The sequence below is a fragment of the Macaca mulatta genome, chromosome 5 (assembly GCF_049350105.2).
Source record: "Macaca mulatta isolate MMU2019108-1 chromosome 5, T2T-MMU8v2.0, whole genome shotgun sequence".
NCBI classification, from domain to species: Eukaryota; Metazoa; Chordata; class Mammalia; order Primates; family Cercopithecidae; genus Macaca; species Macaca mulatta.
Window position 1 is genome coordinate 90,323,958 of NC_133410.1, and position 20,574 is coordinate 90,344,531.

The following is a 20,574-nucleotide window of genomic DNA, read 5'->3' on the forward strand; positions in this document are numbered from 1 at the left end:
GATCCACGAAAGACAGATGTAACTCTGTGAGTGGAAGTCACAGAACACAAAGTGGTTTCACAGAAAGCTTCTTTCCAGATTTCATCTAAGGATATTTCCTTTTTACCATAGCCCTCTATGGGCTTCCAAATATCACTTTGCCAATTCCACAAGAACTGTCTTAGCGAAAGGCTTCTTGAGGGGAAAGCTGTAACTCTGTGAGATGATTTCACAGAACACAAAGAAGTTTCTCAGAAAGCTTCTTTCTCTTTGTTATCGGAGGATATTTCCTTTGGCCCTATAGTCTTCAAAGGTATCCGAAATATCTGTTCTCAGATTCCACAGAAATAAGGCTAGCAAAGAGATCCACGAAATACAGATGTAACTCTGTGAGATGAATTAACAGAACACTAAGCAGTTTCTCAGAAACCTTCTTTCCAGATTTCATCGGAGGATATTTCCTTTTTGACCATAGCCCTCTATGGGCTTCCAAATATCACTTTGCCAATTCCACAAGAACTGTCTTAGCGAAAGGCTTCTTGAGGGGAAAGCTGTAACTCTGTGAGATGATTTCACAGAACACAAAGAAGTTTCTCAGAAAGCTTCTTTCTCTTAGTTATCGGAGGATATTTCGTTTGGCCCTGTAGTCTTCAAAAGGATCCGAAATATCTGTTCTCAGATTCCACAGAAATCAGGCTAGCAAAGAGATCCACGAAATACAGATGTAACTCTGTGAGATGAATTAACAGAACACTAAGCAGTTTCTCAGAAAGCTTCTTTCCAGATTTCATCTGAGGATATTTCCTTTTTCACCATAGCCCTCTATGGGCTTCCAAATATCACTTGGCCAATTCCACAAGAACTGTCTTAGCGAAAGGCTTCTTGAGGGGAAAGCTGTAACTCTGTGAGATGATTTCACAGAACACAAAGAAGTTTCTCAGAAAGCTTCTTTCTCTTTGTTATCAGAGGATAATTCCTTTGGCCCTATAGTCTTCAAAGGGATCCGAAATATCTGTTCTCAGATTCCACAGAAATAAGGCTAGCAAAGAGATCCACGAAATACAGATTTAACTCTGTGAGATGAATTAACAGAACACTAAGCAGTTTCTCAGAAAGCTTCTTTACAGATTTCATCTGTGGATATTTCCTTTTTCACCATAGCCCTCTATGGGCTTCCAAATATCACTTTGCCAATTCCACAAGAACTGTCTTAGCGAAAGGCTTTTTGAGGGGAAAGCTGTAACTCTGTGAGATGATTTCACAGAACCCAAAGAGGTTTCTCAGAAAGCTTCTTTCTCTTAGTTATCGGAGGATATTTCCTTTGGCCCTATAGTCTTCAAAGGGATCCGAAATATCTGTTCTCAGATTCCACAGAAATAAGGCTAGCAAAGAGATCCACGAAATACAGATGTAACTCTGTGAGTGGATGTCACACATCACAGAGCAGTTTCTCAGAAAGCTTCTTTCCAGATTTCATCTGAGGATATTTCCTTTTTCACCATAGCCCTCTATGGGCTTCCAAATAATACTTTGCCAGTTCCACAAGAACTGTCTTAGCGAAAGGCTTCTTGAGGGGAAAGCTGTAACTCTGTGAGCTCATTTCACAGAACACAAAGAAGTTTCTCAGAAAGCTTGTTTCTCTTAGTTTTCGGAGGATATTTCCTTTGGCACTATAGTCTTCAAAGGGATCCGAAATATCTGTTCTCAGATTCCACAGAAATAAGGCTAGCGAAGAGATCCACGAAATACAGATGTAACTCTGTGAGATGAATTAACAGAACACTAAGCAGTTTCTCAGAAAGCTTCTTTCCAGATTTCATCGGAGGATATTTCCTTTTTCACCATAGCCCTCTATGGGCTTCCAAATATCACTTTGCCAATTCCACAAGAACTGTCTTAGCGAAAGGCTTCTTGAGGGGAAAGCTGTAACTCTGTGAGATGATTTCACAGAACACAAAGAATTTTTTCAGAAAGCTTATTTCTCTTAGTTTTCGGAGGATATTTCCTTTGGCCCTATAGTCTTCAAAGGGATTCGAAATATCTGTTCTCAGATTCCACAGAAATAAGGCTAGCAAAGAGATCCACGAAATACAGATGTAACTCTGTGAGATGAATTAACAGAACACTAAGCAGTTTCTCAGAAAGCTTCTTTCCAGATTTCATCTGAGTATATTTCCTTTTTCACCATAGCCCTCTAGGGGCTTCCAAATATCACTTTGCCAATTCCACAAGAACTGTCTTAGCGAAAGGCTTCTTGAGGGGAAAGCTGTAACTCTGTGAGCTCATTTCACAGAACACAAAGAAGTTTCTCAGAAAGCTTCTTTCTCTTTGTTATCGGAGGATATTTCCTTTGGCCCTATAGTCTTCAAAGGGATCCGAAATATCTGTTCTCAGATTCCACAGAAATAAGCCTAGCAAAGAGATCCCCGAAATACAGATGTAACTCTGTGAGATGAATTAACAGAACACAGAGCAGTTTCTCAGAAAGTTTCTTTCCAGATTTCATCTGAGGATATTTCCTTTTTCACCATAGCCCTCTATCGGCTTCCAAATATCACTTTCCCAATTCCACAAGAACTGTCTTAGCGAAAGGCTTCTTGAGGGGAAAGCTGTAACTCTGTGAGATGATTTCACAGAACACAAAGAAGTTTCTCAGAAAGCTTCTTTCTCTTAGTTATAGGAGGATATTACCTTTGGCCCTATAGTCTTCAAAGGGATCCGAAATGTCTGTTCTCAGATTCCACAGAAATAAGGCTAGAAAAGAGGTACACGAAATACAGCTGTAACTCTGTGAGATGAATTAACAGAGAACTAAGCAGTTTCTCAGAAAGCTTCTTTCCACATTTCATCGGAGGATATTTCCTTTTTCACCATAGCCCTCTATGGGCTTCCAAATATCACTTTGCCAATTCCACAAGAACTGTCTTAGCGAAAGGCTTCTTGAAGGGAAAGCTGTAACTCTGTGAGATGATTTCACAGAACACAAAGAAGTTTCTCAGAAAGCTTATTTCTCTTAGTTTTCGGAGGATATTTCCTTTGGCCCTATAGTCTTCAAAGGGATCCGAAATATCTGTTCTCAGATTCCACAGAAATAAGGCTAGCAAAGAGATCCACGAAATATAGATGTAACTCTGTGAGATGAATTAACAGAACACTAAGCAGTTTCTCAGAAAGCTTCTTTCCACATTTCATCGGAGGATATTTCCTTTTTCACCATAGCCCTCTAAGGGCTTCCAAATATCACTTTGCCAATTCCACAAGAACTGTCTTAGCGAAAGGCTTCTTGAGGGGAAAGCTGTAACTCTGCGAGATGATTTCACAGAACACAAAGAGGTTTCTCAGAAAGCTTCTTTCTCTTAGTTATCGGAGGATATTTCCTTTGGCCCTATAGTCTTCAAAGGGATCCGAAATATCTGTTCTCAGATTCCACAGAAATAAGGCTAGCAAAGAGATCCACGAAATACAGATGTAACTCTGTGAGTGGAAGTCACACATCACAGAGCAGTTTCTCAGAAAGCTTCTTTCCAGATTTCATCTGAGGTATTTCCTTTTTCACCATAGCCCTCTATGGGCTTCCAAATATCACTTTGCCAATTCCACAAGAACTGTCTTAGCGAAAGGTTTCTTGAGGGGAAAGCTGTAACTCTGTGAGCTCATTTCACAGAACACAAAGAAGTTTCTCAGAAAGCTTCTTTCTCTTAGTTTTCGGAGGATATTTCCTTTGGCCCTATAGTCTTCAAAGGGATCCGAAATATCTGTTCTCAGATTCCACAGAAATAAGGCTAGCAAAGAGATCCACGAAATACAGATGTAACTCTGTGAGATGAATTAACAGAACACTAAGCAGTTTCTCAGAAAGCTTCTTTCCAGATTTCATCGGAGGATATTTCCTTTTTCACCATAGCCCTCTATGGGCTTCCAAATATCACTTTGCCAATTCCACAAGAACTGTCTTAGCGAAAGGCTTCTTGAGGGGAAAGCTGTAACTCTGTGAGATGATTTCACAGAACACAAAGAAGTTTCTCAGAAAGCTTCTTTCTCTTAGTTTTCGGAGGATATTTCCTTTGGCCCTATAGTCTTCAAAGGGATCCGAAATATCTGTTCTCAGATTCCACAGAAATAAGGCTAGCAAAGAGATCCACGAAATATAGATGTAACTCTGTGAGATGAATTAACAGAAGACTAAGCAGTTTCTCAGAAAGCTTCTTTCCAGATTTCATCAGAGGATATTTCCTTTTTCACCATAGCCCTCTATGGGCTTCCAAATATCACTTTGCCAATTCCACAAGGACTGTCTTAGCGAAAGGCTTCTTGAGGGGAAAGCTGTAACTCTGTGAGATGATTTCACAGAACACAAAGAAGTTTCTCAGAAAGCTTCTTTCTCTTAGTTATCCGAGGATATTTCCTTTGGCCCTATTGTCTTCAAAGGGATCCGAAATATCTGTTCTCAGATTCCACAGAAATAAGGCTAGCAAAGAGATCCACGAAATACAGATGTAACTCTGTGAGATGAATTCACAGAACACTAAGCAGTTTCTCAGAAAGCTTCTTTCCAGATTTCATCGGAGGATATTTCCTTTTTCACCATAGCCCTCTAAGGGCTTCCAAATATCACTTTGCCAATTCCACAAGAACTGTCTTAGCGAAAGGCTTCTTAAGGGGAAAGCTGTAACTCTGTGAGATGATTTCACAGAACACAAAGAAGTTTCTCAGAAAGCTTCTTTCTCTTTGTTATCGGAGGATATTTCCTTTGGCCCTATAATCTTCAAAGGGATCCGAAATATCTGTTCTCAGATTCCACAGAAATAAGGCTAGCAAAGAGATCCACGAAATATAGAAGTAACTCTTTGTGATGAATTAACAGAACACTAAGCAGTTTCTCAGAAAGCTTCTTTCCAGATTTCATCGGAGGATATTTCCTTTTTCACCATAGCCCTCTATGGGCTTCCAAATATCACTTTGCCAATTCCACAAGAACTGTCTTAGCGAAAGGCTTCTTGAGGGGAAAGCTGTAACTCTGTGAGATGATTTCACAGAACACAAAGAAGTTTCTCAGAAAGCTTCTTTCTCTTAGTTATTGGAGGATATTTCCTTTGGCCCTATAGTCTTCAAAGGGATCCGAAATATCTGTTCTCAGATTCCACAGAAATAAGGCTAGCAAAGAGATCCACGAAGTATAGATTTATCTCTGTGAGATGAATTAAAAGAACACTAAGCAGTTTCTCAGAAAGCTTCTTTCCAGATTTCATCTGAGGATATTTCCTTTTTCACCATAGCCCTCTAAGGGCTTCCAAATATCACTTTGCCAATTCCACAAGAACTGTCTTAGCGAAAGGCTTCTTGAGGGGAAAGCTGTAACTCTGTGAGATGATTTCACAGAACACAAAGAAGTTTCTCAGAAAGCTTGTTTCTCTTAGTTTTCGGAGGATATTTCCTTTGGCCCTATAGTCTTCAAAGGGATCCGAAATATCTGTTCTCAGATTCCACAGAAATAAGGCTAGCAAAGAGATCCACGAAATATAGATGTAACTCTGTGAGATGAATTAACAGAACACTAAGCAGTTTCTCAGAAAGCTTCTTTCCAGATTTCATCGGAGGATATTTCCTTTTTCACCATAGCCCTCTATGGGCTTCCAAATATCACTTTGCCAATTCCACAAGAACTGTCTTAGCGAAAGGCTTCTTGAGGGGAAAGCTGTAACTCTGTGAGATGATTTCACAGAACACAAAGAAGTTTCTCAGAAAGCTTCTTTCTCTTAGTTATCGGAGGATATTTCCTTTGGCCCTATAGTCTTCAAAGGGATCCGAAATATCTGTTTTCAGATTCCACAGAAATAAGGCTAGCCAAGAGATCCACGAAATACAGATGTAACTCTGTGAGTGGAAGTCACACATCACAGAGCAGTTTCTCAGAAAGCTTCTTTCCAGATTTCATTTGAGGATATTTCCTTTCTCACCATCGCCCTCTATGGGCTTCCAAATATCACTTTGCCACTTCCACAAGAACTGTCTTAGCGAAAGGCTTCTTGAGGGGAAAGCTGTAACTCTGTGAGCTCATTTCACAGAACACAAAGAAGTTTCTCAGAAAGCTTCTTTCTCTTAGTTTTCGGAGGATATTTCCTTTGGCCCTATAGTCTTCAAAGGGATCCGAAATATCTGTTCTCAGATTCCACAGAAATAAGGCTAGCAAAGAGATCCACGAAATACAGATGTAACTCTGTGAGATGAATTAACAGAACACTAAGCAGTTTCTCAGAAAGCTTCTTTCCAGATTTCATCGGAGGATATTTCCTTTTTCACCTAATCCTCTATGGGCTTCCAAATATCACTTTGCCAATTCCACAAGAACTGTCTTAGCGAAAGGCTTCTTGAGGGGAAAGCTGTAACTCTGTGAGATGATTTCACAGAACACAAAGAAGTTTCTCAGAAAGCTTATTTCTCTTAGTTTTCGGAGGATATTTCCTTTGGCCCTATAGTCTTCAAAGGGATCCGAAATATCTGTTCTCAGATTCCACAGAAATAAGGCTAGCAAAGAGATCCACGAAATATAGATGTAACTCTGTGAGATGAATTAACAGAACACTAAGCAGTTTCTCAGAAAGCTTCTTTCCAGATTTCATCGGAGGATACTTCCTTTTTCACCATAGCCCTCTATGGGCTTCCAAATATCACTTTGCCAATTCCACAAGAACTGTCTTAGCGAAAGGCTTCTTGAGGGGAAAGCTGTAACTCTGTGAGATGATTTCACAGAACACAAAGAAGTTTCTCAGAAAGCTTCTTTCTCTTAGTTATCGGAGGATATTTCCTTTGGCCCTATAGTCTTCAAAGGGATCCGAAATATCTGTTTTCAGATTCCACAGAAATAAGGCTAGCAAAGAGATCCACGAAATACAGATGTAACTCTGTGAGTGGAAGTCACACATCACAGAGCAGTTTCTCAGAAAGCTTCTTTCCAGATTTCATCTGAGGATATTTCCTTTTTCACCATAGCCCTCTATGGCCTTCCAAATATCACTTTGCCAATTCCACAAGAACTGTCTTAGCGAAAGGCTTCTTGAGGGGAAAGCTGTAACTCTGTGAGCTCATTTCACAGAACACAAAGAAGTTTCTCAGAAAGCTTCTTTCTCTTAGTTTACGAAGGATATTTCCTTTGGCCCTATAGTCTTCAAAGGGATCCGAAATATCTGTTCTCAGATTCCACAGAAATAAGCCTAGCAAAGAGATCCACGAAATACAGATGTAACTCTGTGAGATGAATTAACAGAACACTAAGCAGTTTCTCAGAAAGCTTCTTTCCAGATTTCATCTGAGGATATTTCCTTTTTCACCATAGCCCACTATGGGCTTCCAAATATCACTTTGCCAATTCCACAAGAACTGTCTTAGCGAAAGGCTTCTTGAGGGGAAAGCTGTAACTCTGTGAGATGATTTCACAGAACACAATGAAGATTCTCAGAAAGCTTGTTTCTCTTTGTTATTGGAGGACATTTCCTTTGGCCCTATAGTCTTCAAAGGGATCCGAAATATCTGTTCTCAGATTCCACAGAAATAAGGCTAGCAAAGAGATCCACGAAATATAGATGTAACTCTGTGAGATGAATTAACAGAAGACTAAGCAGTTTCTCAGAAAGCTTCTTTCCAGATTTCATCTGAGGATATTTCCTTTTTCACCATAGCCCTCTATGGGCTTCCAAATATCACTTGGCCAATTCCTCAAGAACTGTCTTAGCGAAGGCTTCTTGAAGGGAAAGCTGTAACTCTGTGAGATGATTTCACAGAACACAAAGAAGTTTCTCAGAAAGCTTCTTTCTCTTAGTTATCGGAGGATATTTCCTTTGGCCCTAAAGTCTTCAAAGGGATCCGAAATATCTGTTCTCAGATTCCACAGAAATAAGGCTAGCAAAGAGATCCACGAAATACAGATGTAACTCTGTGAGATGAATTAACAGAACACTAAGCAGTTTCTCAGAAAGCTTCTTTCCTGATTTCATCTGAGTATATTTCCTTTTTCACCATAGCCCTCTAAGGGCTTCCAAATATCACTTTGCCAATTCCACAAGAACTGTCTTAGCGAAAGGCTTCTTAAGGGGAAAGCTGTAACTCTGTGAGATGATTTCACAGAACACAAAGAAGTTTCTCAGAAAGCTTCTTTCTCTTTGTTATCGGAGGATATTTCCTTTGGCCCTATAGTCTTCAAAGGGATCCGAAATATCTGTTCTCAGATTCCACAGAAATAAGGCTAGCAAAGAGATCCACGAAATATAGAAGTAACACTGTGTGATGAATTAACAGAACACTAAGCAGTTTCTCAGAAAGCTTCTTTCCACATTTCATCGTAGGATATTTCCTTTTTCACCATAGCCCTCTATGGGCTTCCAAATATCACTTTGCCAATTCCAGAAGAACTGTCTTAGCGAAAGGCTTCTTGAGGGGAAAGCTGTAACTCTGTGAGATGATTTCACAGAACACAAAGAAGTTTCTGAGAAAGCTTCTTTCTCTTAGTTATCGGAGGATATTTCCTTTGGCCCTATAGTCTTCAAAGGGATCCGAAATATCTGTTCTCAGATTCCTCAGAAATAAGGCTAGAAAAGAGGTCCACGAAATACAGATGTAACTCTGTGAGATGAATTAACAGAACAATAAGCAGTTTCTTAGAAAGCTTCTTTCCAGATTTCATCTGAGGATATTTCCTTTTTCACCATAGCCCTCTATGGGCTTCCAAATATCACTTTGCCAATTCCACAAGAACTGTCTTAGCGAAAGGCTTCTTGAGGGGAAAGCTGTAACTCTGTGAGATGATTTCACAGAACACAAAGAAGTTTCTCAGAAAGCTTCTTTGTCTTTGTTATCGGAGGATATTTCCTTTGGCCCTATAGTCTTCAAAGGGATCCGAAATATCTGTTCTCAGATTCCACAGAAATAAGGCTAGCAAAGAGATCCACGAAATATAGATTTAACTCTGTGAGATGAATTAAAAGAACACTAAGCAGTTTCTCAGAAAGCTTCTTTCCAGATTTCATCTGAGGATATTTCCTTTTTCACCATAGCCCTCTAAGGGCTTCCAAACATCACTTTGCCAATTCCACAAGAACTGTCTTAGCGAAAGGCTTCTTGAGGGGAAAGCTGTAACTCTGTGAGATGATTTCACAGAACACAAAGAAGTTTCTCAGAAAGCTTCTTTCTCTTAGTTATCGGAGGATATTTCCTTTGGCCCTATAGTCTTCAAAGGGATCCGAAATATCTGTTCTCAGATTCCACAGAAATAAGGCTAGCAAAGAGATCCACGAAATACAGATGTAACTCTGTGAGTGGAAGTCACACATCACAGGGCAGATTCTCAGAAAGCTTCTTTCCAGATTTCATCTGAGGATATTTCCTTTCTCACCATCGCCCTCTATGGGCTTCCAAATATCACTTTGCCTATTCCACAAGAACTGTCTTAGCGAAAGGCTTCTTGAGGGGAAAGCTGTAACTCTGTGAGCTCATTTCACAGAACACAAAGAAGTTTCTCAGAAAGCTTCTTTCTCTTTGTTATCGGAGGATATTTCCTTTGGCCCTATAGTCTTCAAAGGGATCCGAAATATCTGTTCTCAGATTCCACAGAAATAAGGCTAGCAAAGAGATCCACGAAATACAGATGTAACTCTGTGAGATGAATTAACAGAACACTAAGCAGTTTCTCAGAAAGCTTTTTTCCAGATTTCATCGGAGGATATTTCCTTTTTCACCATAGCCCTCTATGGGCTTCCAAATATCACTTTGCCAATTCCACAAGAACTGTCTTAGCCAAAGGCTTCTTGAGGGGAAAGCTGTAACTCTGTGAGATGATTTCACAGAACACAAAGAAGTTTCTCAGAAAGCTTACTTCTCTTAGTTTTCGGAGGATATTTCCTTTGGCCCTATAGTCTTCAAAGGGATCCGAAATATCTGTTCTCAGATTCCACAGAAATAAGTCTAGCAAAGAGATCCACGAAATACAGATGTAACTCTGTGAGATGAATTAACAGAACACTAAGCAGTTTCTCAGAAAGCTTCTTTCCAGATTTCATCTGAGGATATTTCCTTTTTCACCATAGCCCTCTATGGGCTTCCAAATATCACTTTGCCAATTCCACAAGAACTGTCTTAGCGAAAGGCTTCTTGAGGGGAAAGCTGTAACTCTGTGAGATGATTTCACAGAACACAAAGAAGTTTCTCAGAAAGCTTCTTTGTCTTTGTTATCGGAGGATATTTCCTTTGGCCCTATAGTCTTCAAAGGGATCCGAAATATCTGTTCTCAGATTCCACAGAAATAAGGCTAGCAAAGAGATCCACGAAATATAGATTTAACTCTGTGAGATGAATTAAAAGAACACTAAGCAGTTTCTCAGAAAGCTTCTTTCCAGATTTCATCTGAGGATATTTCCTTTTTCACCATAGCCCTCTAAGGGCTTCCAAACATCACTTTGCCAATTCCACAAGAACTGTCTTAGCGAAAGGCTTCTTGAGGGGAAAGCTGTAACTCTGTGAGATGATTTCACAGAACACAAAGAAGTTTCTCAGAAAGCTTCTTTCTCTTAGTTATCGGAGGATATTTCCTTTGGCCCTATAGTCTTCAAAGGGATCCGAAATATCTGTTCTCAGATTCCACAGAAATAAGGCTAGCAAAGAGATCCACGAAATACAGATGTAACTCTGTGAGTGGAAGTCACACATCACAGGGCAGATTCTCAGAAAGCTTCTTTCCAGATTTTATCTGAGGATATTTCCTTTCTCACCATCGCCCTCTATGGGCTTCCAAATATCACTTTGCCTATTCCACAAGAACTGTCTTAGCGAAAGGCTTCTTGAGGGGAAAGCTGTAACTCTGTGAGCTCATTTCACAGAACACAAAGAAGTTTCTCAGAAAGCTTCTTTCTCTTTGTTATCGGAGGATATTTCCTTTGGCCCTATAGTCTTCAAAGGGATCCGAAATATCTGTTCTCAGATTCCACAGAAATAAGGCTAGCAAAGAGATCCACGAAATACAGATGTAACTCTGTGAGATGAATTAACAGAACACTAAGCAGTTTCTCAGAAAGCTTTTTTCCAGATTTCATCGGAGGATATTTCCTTTTTCACCATAGCCCTCTATGGGCTTCCAAATATCACTTTGCCAATTCCACAAGAACTGTCTTAGCCAAAGGCTTCTTGAGGGGAAAGCTGTAACTCTGTGAGATGATTTCACAGAACACAAAGAAGTTTCTCAGAAAGCTTACTTCTCTTAGTTTTCGGAGGATATTTCCTTTGGCCCTATAGTCTTCAAAGGGATCCGAAATATCTGTTCTCAGATTCCACAGAAATAAGTCTAGCAAAGAGATCCACGAAATACAGATGTAACTCTGTGAGATGAATTAACAGAACACTAAGCAGTTTCTCAGAAAGCTTCTTTCCAGATTTCATCGGAGGATATTTCCTTTTTGACCATAGCCCTCTATGGGCTTCCAAATATCACTTTGCCAATTCCACAAGAAATGTCTTAGCGAAAGGCTTCTTGAGGGGAAAGCTGTAACTCTGTGAGATGATTTCACAGAACACAAAGAAGTTTCTCAGAAAGCTTCTTTCTCTTAGTTATCGGAGGATATTTCCTTTGGCCCTGTAGTCTTCAAAGGGATCCGAAATATCTGTTCTCAGATTCCACAGAAATAAGGCTAGCAAAGAGATCCACGAAATACAGATATAACTCTGTGAGATGAACTAACAGAACACTAAGCAGTTTCTCAGAAAGCTTCTTTCCAGATTTCATCTGAGGATATTTCCTTTTTCACCATAGCCCTCTATGGGCTTCCAAATATCACTTTGCCAATTCCACAAGAACAGTCTTAGCGAAAGGCTTCTTGAGGGGAAAGCTGTAACTCTGTGAGCTCATTTCACAGAACACAAAGAAGTTTCTCAGAAAGCTTCTTTCTCTTAGTTATCGGAGGATATTTCCTTTGGCCCTATAGTCTTCAAAGGGATCCGAAATATCTGTTCTCAGATTCCACAGAAATAAGGCTAGCAAAGAGATCCACGAAATGTAGAAGTAACTCAGTGTGATGAATTAACAGAACACTAAGCAGTTTCTCAGAAATCTTCTTTCCAGATTTCATCGGAGGATATTTCCTTTTTCTCCATAGCCCTCTATGGGCTTCCAAATATCACTTTGCCAATTCCACAAGAAATGTCTTAGCGAAAGGCTTTTTGAGGGGAAAGCTGTAACTCTGTGAGATGATTTCACAGAACACAAAGAAGTTTCTCAGAAAGCTTCTTTCTCTTAGTTATCGGAGGATATTTCCTTTGGCCCTATAGTCTTCAAAGGGATCCGAAATATCTGTTTTCAGATTCCACAGAAATAAGGCTAGCAAAGAGGTCCACGAAATACAGATGTAACTCTGTGAGTGGAAGTCACACATCACAGAGCAGTTTCTCAGAAAGCTTCTTTCCAGATTTCATCTGAGGATATTTCCTTTTTCACCATAGCCCTCTATGGCCTTCCAAATATCACTTTGCCAATTCCACAAGAACTGTCTTAGCGAAAGGCTTCTTGAGGGGAAAGCTGTAACTCTGTGAGCTCATTTCACAGAACACAAAGAAGTTTCTCAGAAAGCTTCTTTCTCTTAGTTTACGAAGGATATTTCCTTTGGCCCTATAGTCTTCAAAGGGATCCGAAATATCTGTTCTCAGATTCCACATTAATAAGGCTAGCAAAGAGATCCACGAAATACAGATGTAACTCTGTGAGATGAATTAACAGAACACTAAGCAGTTTCTCAGAAAGCTTCTTTCCAGATTTCATCTGAGGATATTTCCTTTTTCACCATAGCCCACTATGGGCTTCCAAATATCACTTTGCCAATTCCACAAGAACTGTCTTAGCGAAAGGCTTCTTGAGGGGAAAGCTGTAACTCTGTGAGATGATTTCACAGAACACAATGAAGATTCTCAGAAAGCTTGTTTCTCTTTGTTATTGGAGGACATTTCCTTTGGCCCTATAGTCTTCAAAGGGATCCGAAATATCTGTTCTCAGATTCCACAGAAATAAGGCTAGCAAAGAGATCCACGAAATATAGATGTAACTCTGTGAGATGAATTAACAGAAGACTAAGCAGTTTCTCAGAAAGCTTCTTTCCAGATTTCATCTGAGGATATTTCCTTTTTCACCATAGCCCTCTATGGGCTTCCAAATATCACTTGGCCAATTCCACAAGAACTGTCTTAGCGAAGGCTTCTTGAAGGGAAAGCTGTAACTCTGTGAGATGATTTCACAGAACACAAAGAAGTTTCTCAGAAAGCTTCTTTCTCTTAGTTATCGGAGGATATTTCCTTTGGCCCTAAAGTCTTCAAAGGGATCCGAAATATCTGTTCTCAGATTCCACAGAAATAAGGCTAGCAAAGAGATCCACGAAATACAGATGTAACTCTGTGAGATGAATTAACAGAACACTAAGCAGTTTCTCAGAAAGCTTCTTTCCAGATTTCATCTGAGTATATTTCCTTTTTCACCATAGCCCTCTAAGGGCTTCCAAATATCACTTTGCCAATTCCACAAGAACTGTCTTAGCGAAAGGCTTCTTAAGGGGAAAGCTGTAACTCTGTGAGATGATTTCACAGAACACAAAGAAGTTTCTCAGAAAGCTTCTTTCTCTTTGTTATCGGAGGATATTTCCTTTGGACCTATAGTCTTCAAAGGGATCCGAAATATCTGTTCTCAGATTCCACAGAAATAAGGCTAGCAAAGAGATCCACGAAATATAGAAGTAACACTGTGTGATGAATTAACAGAACACTAAGCAGTTTCTCAGAAAGCTTCTTTCCACATTTCATCGTAGGATATTTCCTTTTTCACCATAGCCCTCTATGGGCTTCCAAATATCACTTTGCCAATTCCAGAAGAACTGTCTTAGCGAAAGGCTTCTTGAGGGGAAAGCTGTAACTCTGTGAGATGATTTCACAGAACGCAAAGAAGTTTCTGAGAAAGCTTCTTTCTCTTAGTTATCGGAGGATATTTCCTTTGGCCCTATAGTCTTCAAAGGGATCCGAAATATCTGTTCTCAGATTCCTCAGAAATAAGGCTAGAAAAGAGGTCCACGAAATACAGATGTAACTCTGTGAGATGAATTAACAGAACAATAAGCAGTTTCTTAGAAAGCTTCTTTCCAGATTTCATCTGAGGATATTTCCTTTTTCACCATAGCCCTCTATGGGCTTCCAAATATCACTTTGCCAATTCCACAAGAACTGTCTTAGCGAAAGGCTTCTTGAGGGGAAAGCTGTAACTCTGTGAGATGATTTCACAGAACACAAAGAAGTTTCTCAGAAAGCTTCTTTCTCTTTGTTATCGGAGGATATTTCCTTTGGCCCTATAGTCTTCAAAGGGATCCGAAATATCTGTTCTCAGATTCCACAGAAATAAGGCTAGCAAAGAGATCCACGAAATATAGATTTAACTCTGTGAGATGAATTAAAAGAACACTAAGCAGTTTCTCAGAAAGCTTCTTTCCAGATTTCATCTGAGGATATTTCCTTTTTCACCATAGCCCTCTAAGGGCTTCCAAACATCACTTTGCCAATTCCACAAGAACTGTCTTAGCGAAAGGCTTCTTGAGGGGAAAGCTGTAACTCTGTGAGATGATTTCACAGAACACAAAGAAGTTTCTCAGAAAGCTTCTTTCTCTTAGTTTTCGGAGGATATTTCCTTTGGCCCTATAGTCTTCAAAGGGATCCGAAATATCTGTTCTCAGATTCCACAGAAATAAGGCTAGCAAAGAGATCCACGAAATACAGATGTAACTCTGTGAGTGGAAGTCACACATCACAGGGCAGATTCTCAGAAAGCTTCTTTCCAGATTTCATCTGAGGATATTTCCTTTTTGACCATAGCCCTCTATGGGCTTCCAAATATCACTTTGCCAATTCCACAAGAAATGTCTTAGCGAAAGGCTTCTTGAGGGGAAAGCTGTAACTCTGTGAGATGATTTCACAGAACACAAAGAAGTTTCTCAGAAAGCTTCTTTCTCTTAGTTATCGGAGGATATTTCCTTTGGCCCTGTAGTCTTCAAAGGGATCCGAAATATCTGTTCTCAGATTCCACAGAAATAAGGCTAGCAAAGGGATCCACGAAATACAGATATAACTCTGTGAGATGAACTAACAGAACACTAAGCAGTTTCTCAGAAAGCTTCTTTCCAGATTTCATCTGAGGATATTTCCTTTTTCACCATAGCCCTCTATGGGCTTCCAAATATCACTTTGCCAATTCCACAAGAACAGTCTTAGCGAAAGGCTTCTTGAGGGGAAAGCTGTAACTCTGTGAGCTCATTTCACAGAACACAAAGAAGTTTCTCAGAAAGCTTCTTTCTCTTAGTTATCGGAGGATATTTCCTTTGGCCCTATAGTCTTCAAAGGGATCCGAAATATCTGTTCTCAGATTCCACAGAAATAAGGCTAGCAAAGAGATCCACGAAATATAGAAGTAACTCTGTGTGATGAATTAACAGAACACTAAGCAGTTTCTCAGAAAGCTTCTTTCCAGATTTCATCGGAGGATATTTCCTTTTTCACCATAGCCCTCTATGGGCTTCCAAATATCACTTTGCCAATTCCACAAGAACTGTCTTAGCGAAAGGCTTCTTGAGGGGAAAGCTGTAACTCTGTGAGATGATTTCACAGAACACAAAGAAGTTTCTCAGAAAGCTTCTTTCTCTTAGTTATCGGAGGATATTTCCTTTGGCCCTATAGTCTTCAAAGGGATCCGAAATATCTGTTCTCAGATTCCACAGAAATAAGGCTAGAAAAGAGGTCCACGAAATACAGATGTAAATCTGTGAGATGAATTAACAGAACACTAAGCAGTTTCTCAGAAAGCTTCTTTCCAGATTTCATCTGAGGATATTTCCTTTTTCACCATAGCCCTCTATGGGCTTCCAAATATCACTTTGCCAATTCCACAAGAACTGTCTTAGCGAAAGGCTTCTTGAGGGGAAAGCTGTAACTCTGTGAGATGATTTCACAGAACACAAAGAAGTTTCTCAGAAAGCTTCTTTCTCTTTGTTATCGGAGGATATTTCCTCTGGCCCCATAGTCTTCAAAGGGATCCGAAATATCTGTTCTCAGATTCCACAGAAATAAGGCTAGCAAAGAGATCCACGAAATATAGAAGTAACTCTGTGTGATGAATTAACAGAACACTAAGCAGTTTCTCAGAAAGCTTCTTTCCAGATTTCATCGGAGGATATTTCCTTTTTCACCATAGCCCTCTATGGGCTTCCAAATATCACTTTGCCAATTCCACAAGAACTGTCTTAGCGAAAGGCTTCTTGAGGGGAAAGCTGTAACTCTGTGAGATGATTTCACAGAACACAAAGAAGTTTCTCAGAAAGCTTCTTTCTCTTAGTTATCGGAGGATATTTCCTTTGGCCCTATAGTCTTCAAAGGGATCCGAAATATCTGTTCTCAGATTCCACAGAAATAAGGCTAGAAAAGAGGTCCACGAAATACAGATGTAAATCTGTGAGATGAATTAACAGAACACTAAGCAGTTTCTCAGAAAGCTTCTTTCCAGATTTCATCTGAGGATATTTCCTTTTTCACCATAGCCCTCTATGGGCTTCCAAATATCACTTTGCCAATTCCACAAGAACTGTCTTAGCGAAAGGCTTCTTGACGGGAAAGCTGTAACTCTGTGAGATGATTTCACAGAACACAAAGAAGTTTCTCAGAAAGCTTCTTTCTCTTTGTTATCGGAGGATATTTCCTCTGGCCCCATAGTCTTCAAAGGGATCCGAAATATCTGTTCTCAGATTCCACAGAAATAAGGCTAGCAAAGAGATCCACGAAGTATAGATTTAACTCTGTGAGATGAATTAAAAGAACACTAAGCAGTTTCTCAGAAAGCTTCTTTCCAGATTTCATCTGAGGATATTTCCTTTTTCACCATAGCCCTCTAAGGGCTTCCAAATATCACTTTGCCAATTCCACAAGAACTGTCTTAGCGAAAGGCTTCTTGAGGGGAAAGCTGTAACTCTGTGAGATGATTTCACAGAACACAAAGACGTTTCTCAGAAAGCTTCTTTCTCTTAGTTATCGGAGGATATTTCCTTTGGCCCCATAGTCTTCAAAGGGATCCGAAATATCTGTTCTCAGATTCCACAGAAATAAGGCTAGCAAAGAGATCCACGAAATACAGATGTAACTCTGTGAGTGGAAGTCACACATCACAGAGCAGTTTCTCAGAAAGCTTCTTTCCAGATTTAATCTGAGGATATTTCCTTTCTCACCATCGCCCTCTATGGGCTTCCAAATATCACTTTGCCAATTCCACAAGAACTGTCTTAGCGAAAGGCTTCTTGAGGGGAAAGCTGTAACTCTGTGAGATGATTTCACAGAACACAAAGAAGTTTCTCAGAAAGCTTATTTCTCTTAGTTTTCGGAGGATATTTCCTTTGGCCCTATAGTCTTCAAAGGGATCCGAAATATCTGTTCTCAGATTCCACAGAAATTGGGCTAGCAAAGAGATCCACGAAATATAGATGGAACTCTGTGAGATGAATTAACAGAACACTAAGCAGTTTCTCAGAAAGCTTCTTTCCAGATTTCATCGGAGGATATTTCCTTTTTCACCATAGCCCTCTATGGGCTTCCAAATATCACTTTGCCAATTCCACAAGAACAGTCTTAGCGAAAGGCTTCTTGAGGGGAAAGCTGTAACTCTGTGAGCTCATTTCACAGAACACAAAGAAGTTTCTCAGAAAGCTTCTTTCTCTTAGTTATCGGAGGATATTTCCTTTGGCCCTATAGTCTTCAAAGGGATCCGAAATATCTGTTCTCAGATTCCACAGAAATAAGGCTAGCAAAGAGATCCACGAAATATAGAAGTAACTCTGTGAGATGAATTAACAGAACACTAAGCAGTTTCTCAGAAAGCTTCTTTCCTGATTTCATCTGAGTATATTTCCTTTTTCACCATAGCCCTCTAAGGGCTTCCAAATATCACTTTGCCAATTCCACAAGAACTGTCTTAGCGAAAGGCTTCTTAAGGGGAAAGCTGTAACTCTGTGAGATGATTTCACAGAACACAAAGAAGTTTCTGAGAAAGCTTCTTTCTCTTAGTTATCGGAGGATATTTCCTTTGGCCCTATAGTCTTCAAAGGGATCCGAAATATCTGTTCTCAGATTCCTCAGAAATAAGGCTAGAAAAGAGGTCCACGAAATACAGATGTAACTCTGTGAGATGAATTAACAGAACAATAAGCAGTTTCTTAGAAAGCTTCTTTCCAGATTTCATCTGAGGATATTTCCTTTTTCACCATAGCCCTCTATGGGCTTCCAAATATCACTTTGCCAATTCCACAAGAACTGTCTTAGCGAAAGGCTTCTTGAGGGGAAAGCTGTAACTCTGTGAGATGATTTCACAGAACACAAAGAAGTTTCTCAGAAAGCTTCTTTCTCTTTGTTATCGGAGGATATTTCCTTTGGCCCTATAGTCTTCAAAGGGATCCGAAATATCTGTTCTCAGATTCCACAGAAATAAGGCTAGCAAAGAGATCCACGAAATATAGATTTAACTCTGTGAGATGAATTAAAAGAACACTAAGCAGTTTCTCAGAAAGCTTCTTTCCAGATTTCATCTGAGGATATTTCCTTTTTCACCATAGCCCTCTAAGGGCTTCCAAACATCACTTTGCGAATTCCACAAGAACTGTCTTAGCGAAAGGCTTCTTGAGGGGAAAGCTGTAACTCTGTGAGATGATTTCACAGAACACAAAGAAGTTTCTCAGAAAGCTTCTTTCTCTTAGTTATCGGAGGATATTTCCTTTGGCCCTATAGTCTTCAAAGGGATCCGAAATATCTGTTCTCAGATTCCACAGAAATAAGGCTAGCAAAGAGATCCACGAAATATAGAAGTAACTCTGTGTGATGAATTAACAGAACACTAAGCAGTTTCTCAGAAAGCTTCTTTCCAGATTTCATCGGAGGATATTTCCTTTTTCACCATAGCCCTCTATGGGCTTCCAAATATCACTTTGCCAATTCCACAAGAACTGTCTTAGCGAAAGGCTTCTTGAGGGGAAAGCTGTAACTCTGTGAGATGATTTCACAGAACACAAAGAAGTTTCTCAGAAAGCTTCTTTCTCTTAGTTATCGGAGGATATTTCCTTTGGCCCTATAGTCTTCAAAGGGATCCGAAATATCTGTTCTCAGATTCCACAGAAATAAGGCTAGAAAAGAGGTCCACGAAATACAGATGTAAATCTGTGAGATGAATTAACAGAACACTAAGCAGTTTCTCAGAAAGCTTCTTTCCAGATTTCATCTGAGGATATTTCCTTTTTCACCATAGCCCTCTATGGGCTTCCAAATATCACTTTGCCAATTCCACAAGAACTGTCTTAGCGAAAGGCTTCTTGAGGGGAAAGCTGTAACTCTGTGAGATGATTTCACAGAACACAAAGAAGTTTCTCAGAAAGCTTCTTTCTCTTTGTTATCGGAGGATATTTCCTTTGGCCCCATAGTCTTCAAAGGGATCCGAAATATCTGTTCTCAGATTCCACAGAAATAAGGCTAGCAAAGACATCCACGTAGTATAGATTTAACTCTGTGAGATGAATTAAAAGAACACTAAGCAGTTTCTCAGAAAGCTTCTTTCCAGATTTCATCTGATGATATTTCCTTTTTCACCATAGCCCTCTAAGGGCTTCCAAATATCACTTTGCCAATTCCACAAGAACTGTCTTAGCGAAAGGCTTCTTGAGGGGAAAGCTGTAACTCTGTGAGATGATTTCACAGAACACAAAGACGTTTCTCAGAAAGCTTCTTTCTCTTAGTTATCGGAGGATATTTCCTTTGGCCCTATAGTCTTCAAAGGGATCCGAAATATCTGTTCTCAGATTCCACAGAAATAAGGCTAGCAAAGAGATCCACGAAATACAGATGTAACTCTGTGAGTGGAAGTCACACATCACAGAGCAGTTTCTCAGAAAGCTTCTTTCCAGATTTAATCTGAGGATATTTCCTTTCTCACCATCGCCCTCTATGGGCTTCCAAATATCACTTTGCCAATTCCACAAGAACTGTCTTAGCGAAAGGCTTCTTGAGGGGAAAGCTGTAACTCTGTGAGATGATTTCACAGAACACAAAGAAGTTTCTCAGAAAGCTTATTTCTCTTAGTTTTCGGAGGATATTTCCTTTGGCCCTATAGTCTTCAAAGGGATCCGAAATATCTGTTCTCAGATTCCACAGAAATTGGGCTAGCAAAGAGATCCACGAAATATAGATGGAACTCTGTGAGATGAATTAACAGAACACTAAGCAGTTTCTCAGAAAGCTTCTTTCCAGATTTCATCGGAGGATATTTCCTTTTTCACCATAGCCCTCTATGGGCTTCCAAATATCACTTTGCCAATTCCACAAGAACAGTCTTAGCGAAAGGCTTCTTGAGGGGAAAGCTGTAACTCTGTGAGCTCATTTCACAGAACACAAAGAAGTTTCTCAGAAAGCTTCTTTCTCTTAGTTATCGGAGGATATTTCCTTTGGCCCTATAGTCTTCAAAGGGATCCGAAATATCTGTTCTCAGATTCCACAGAAATAAGGCTAGCAAAG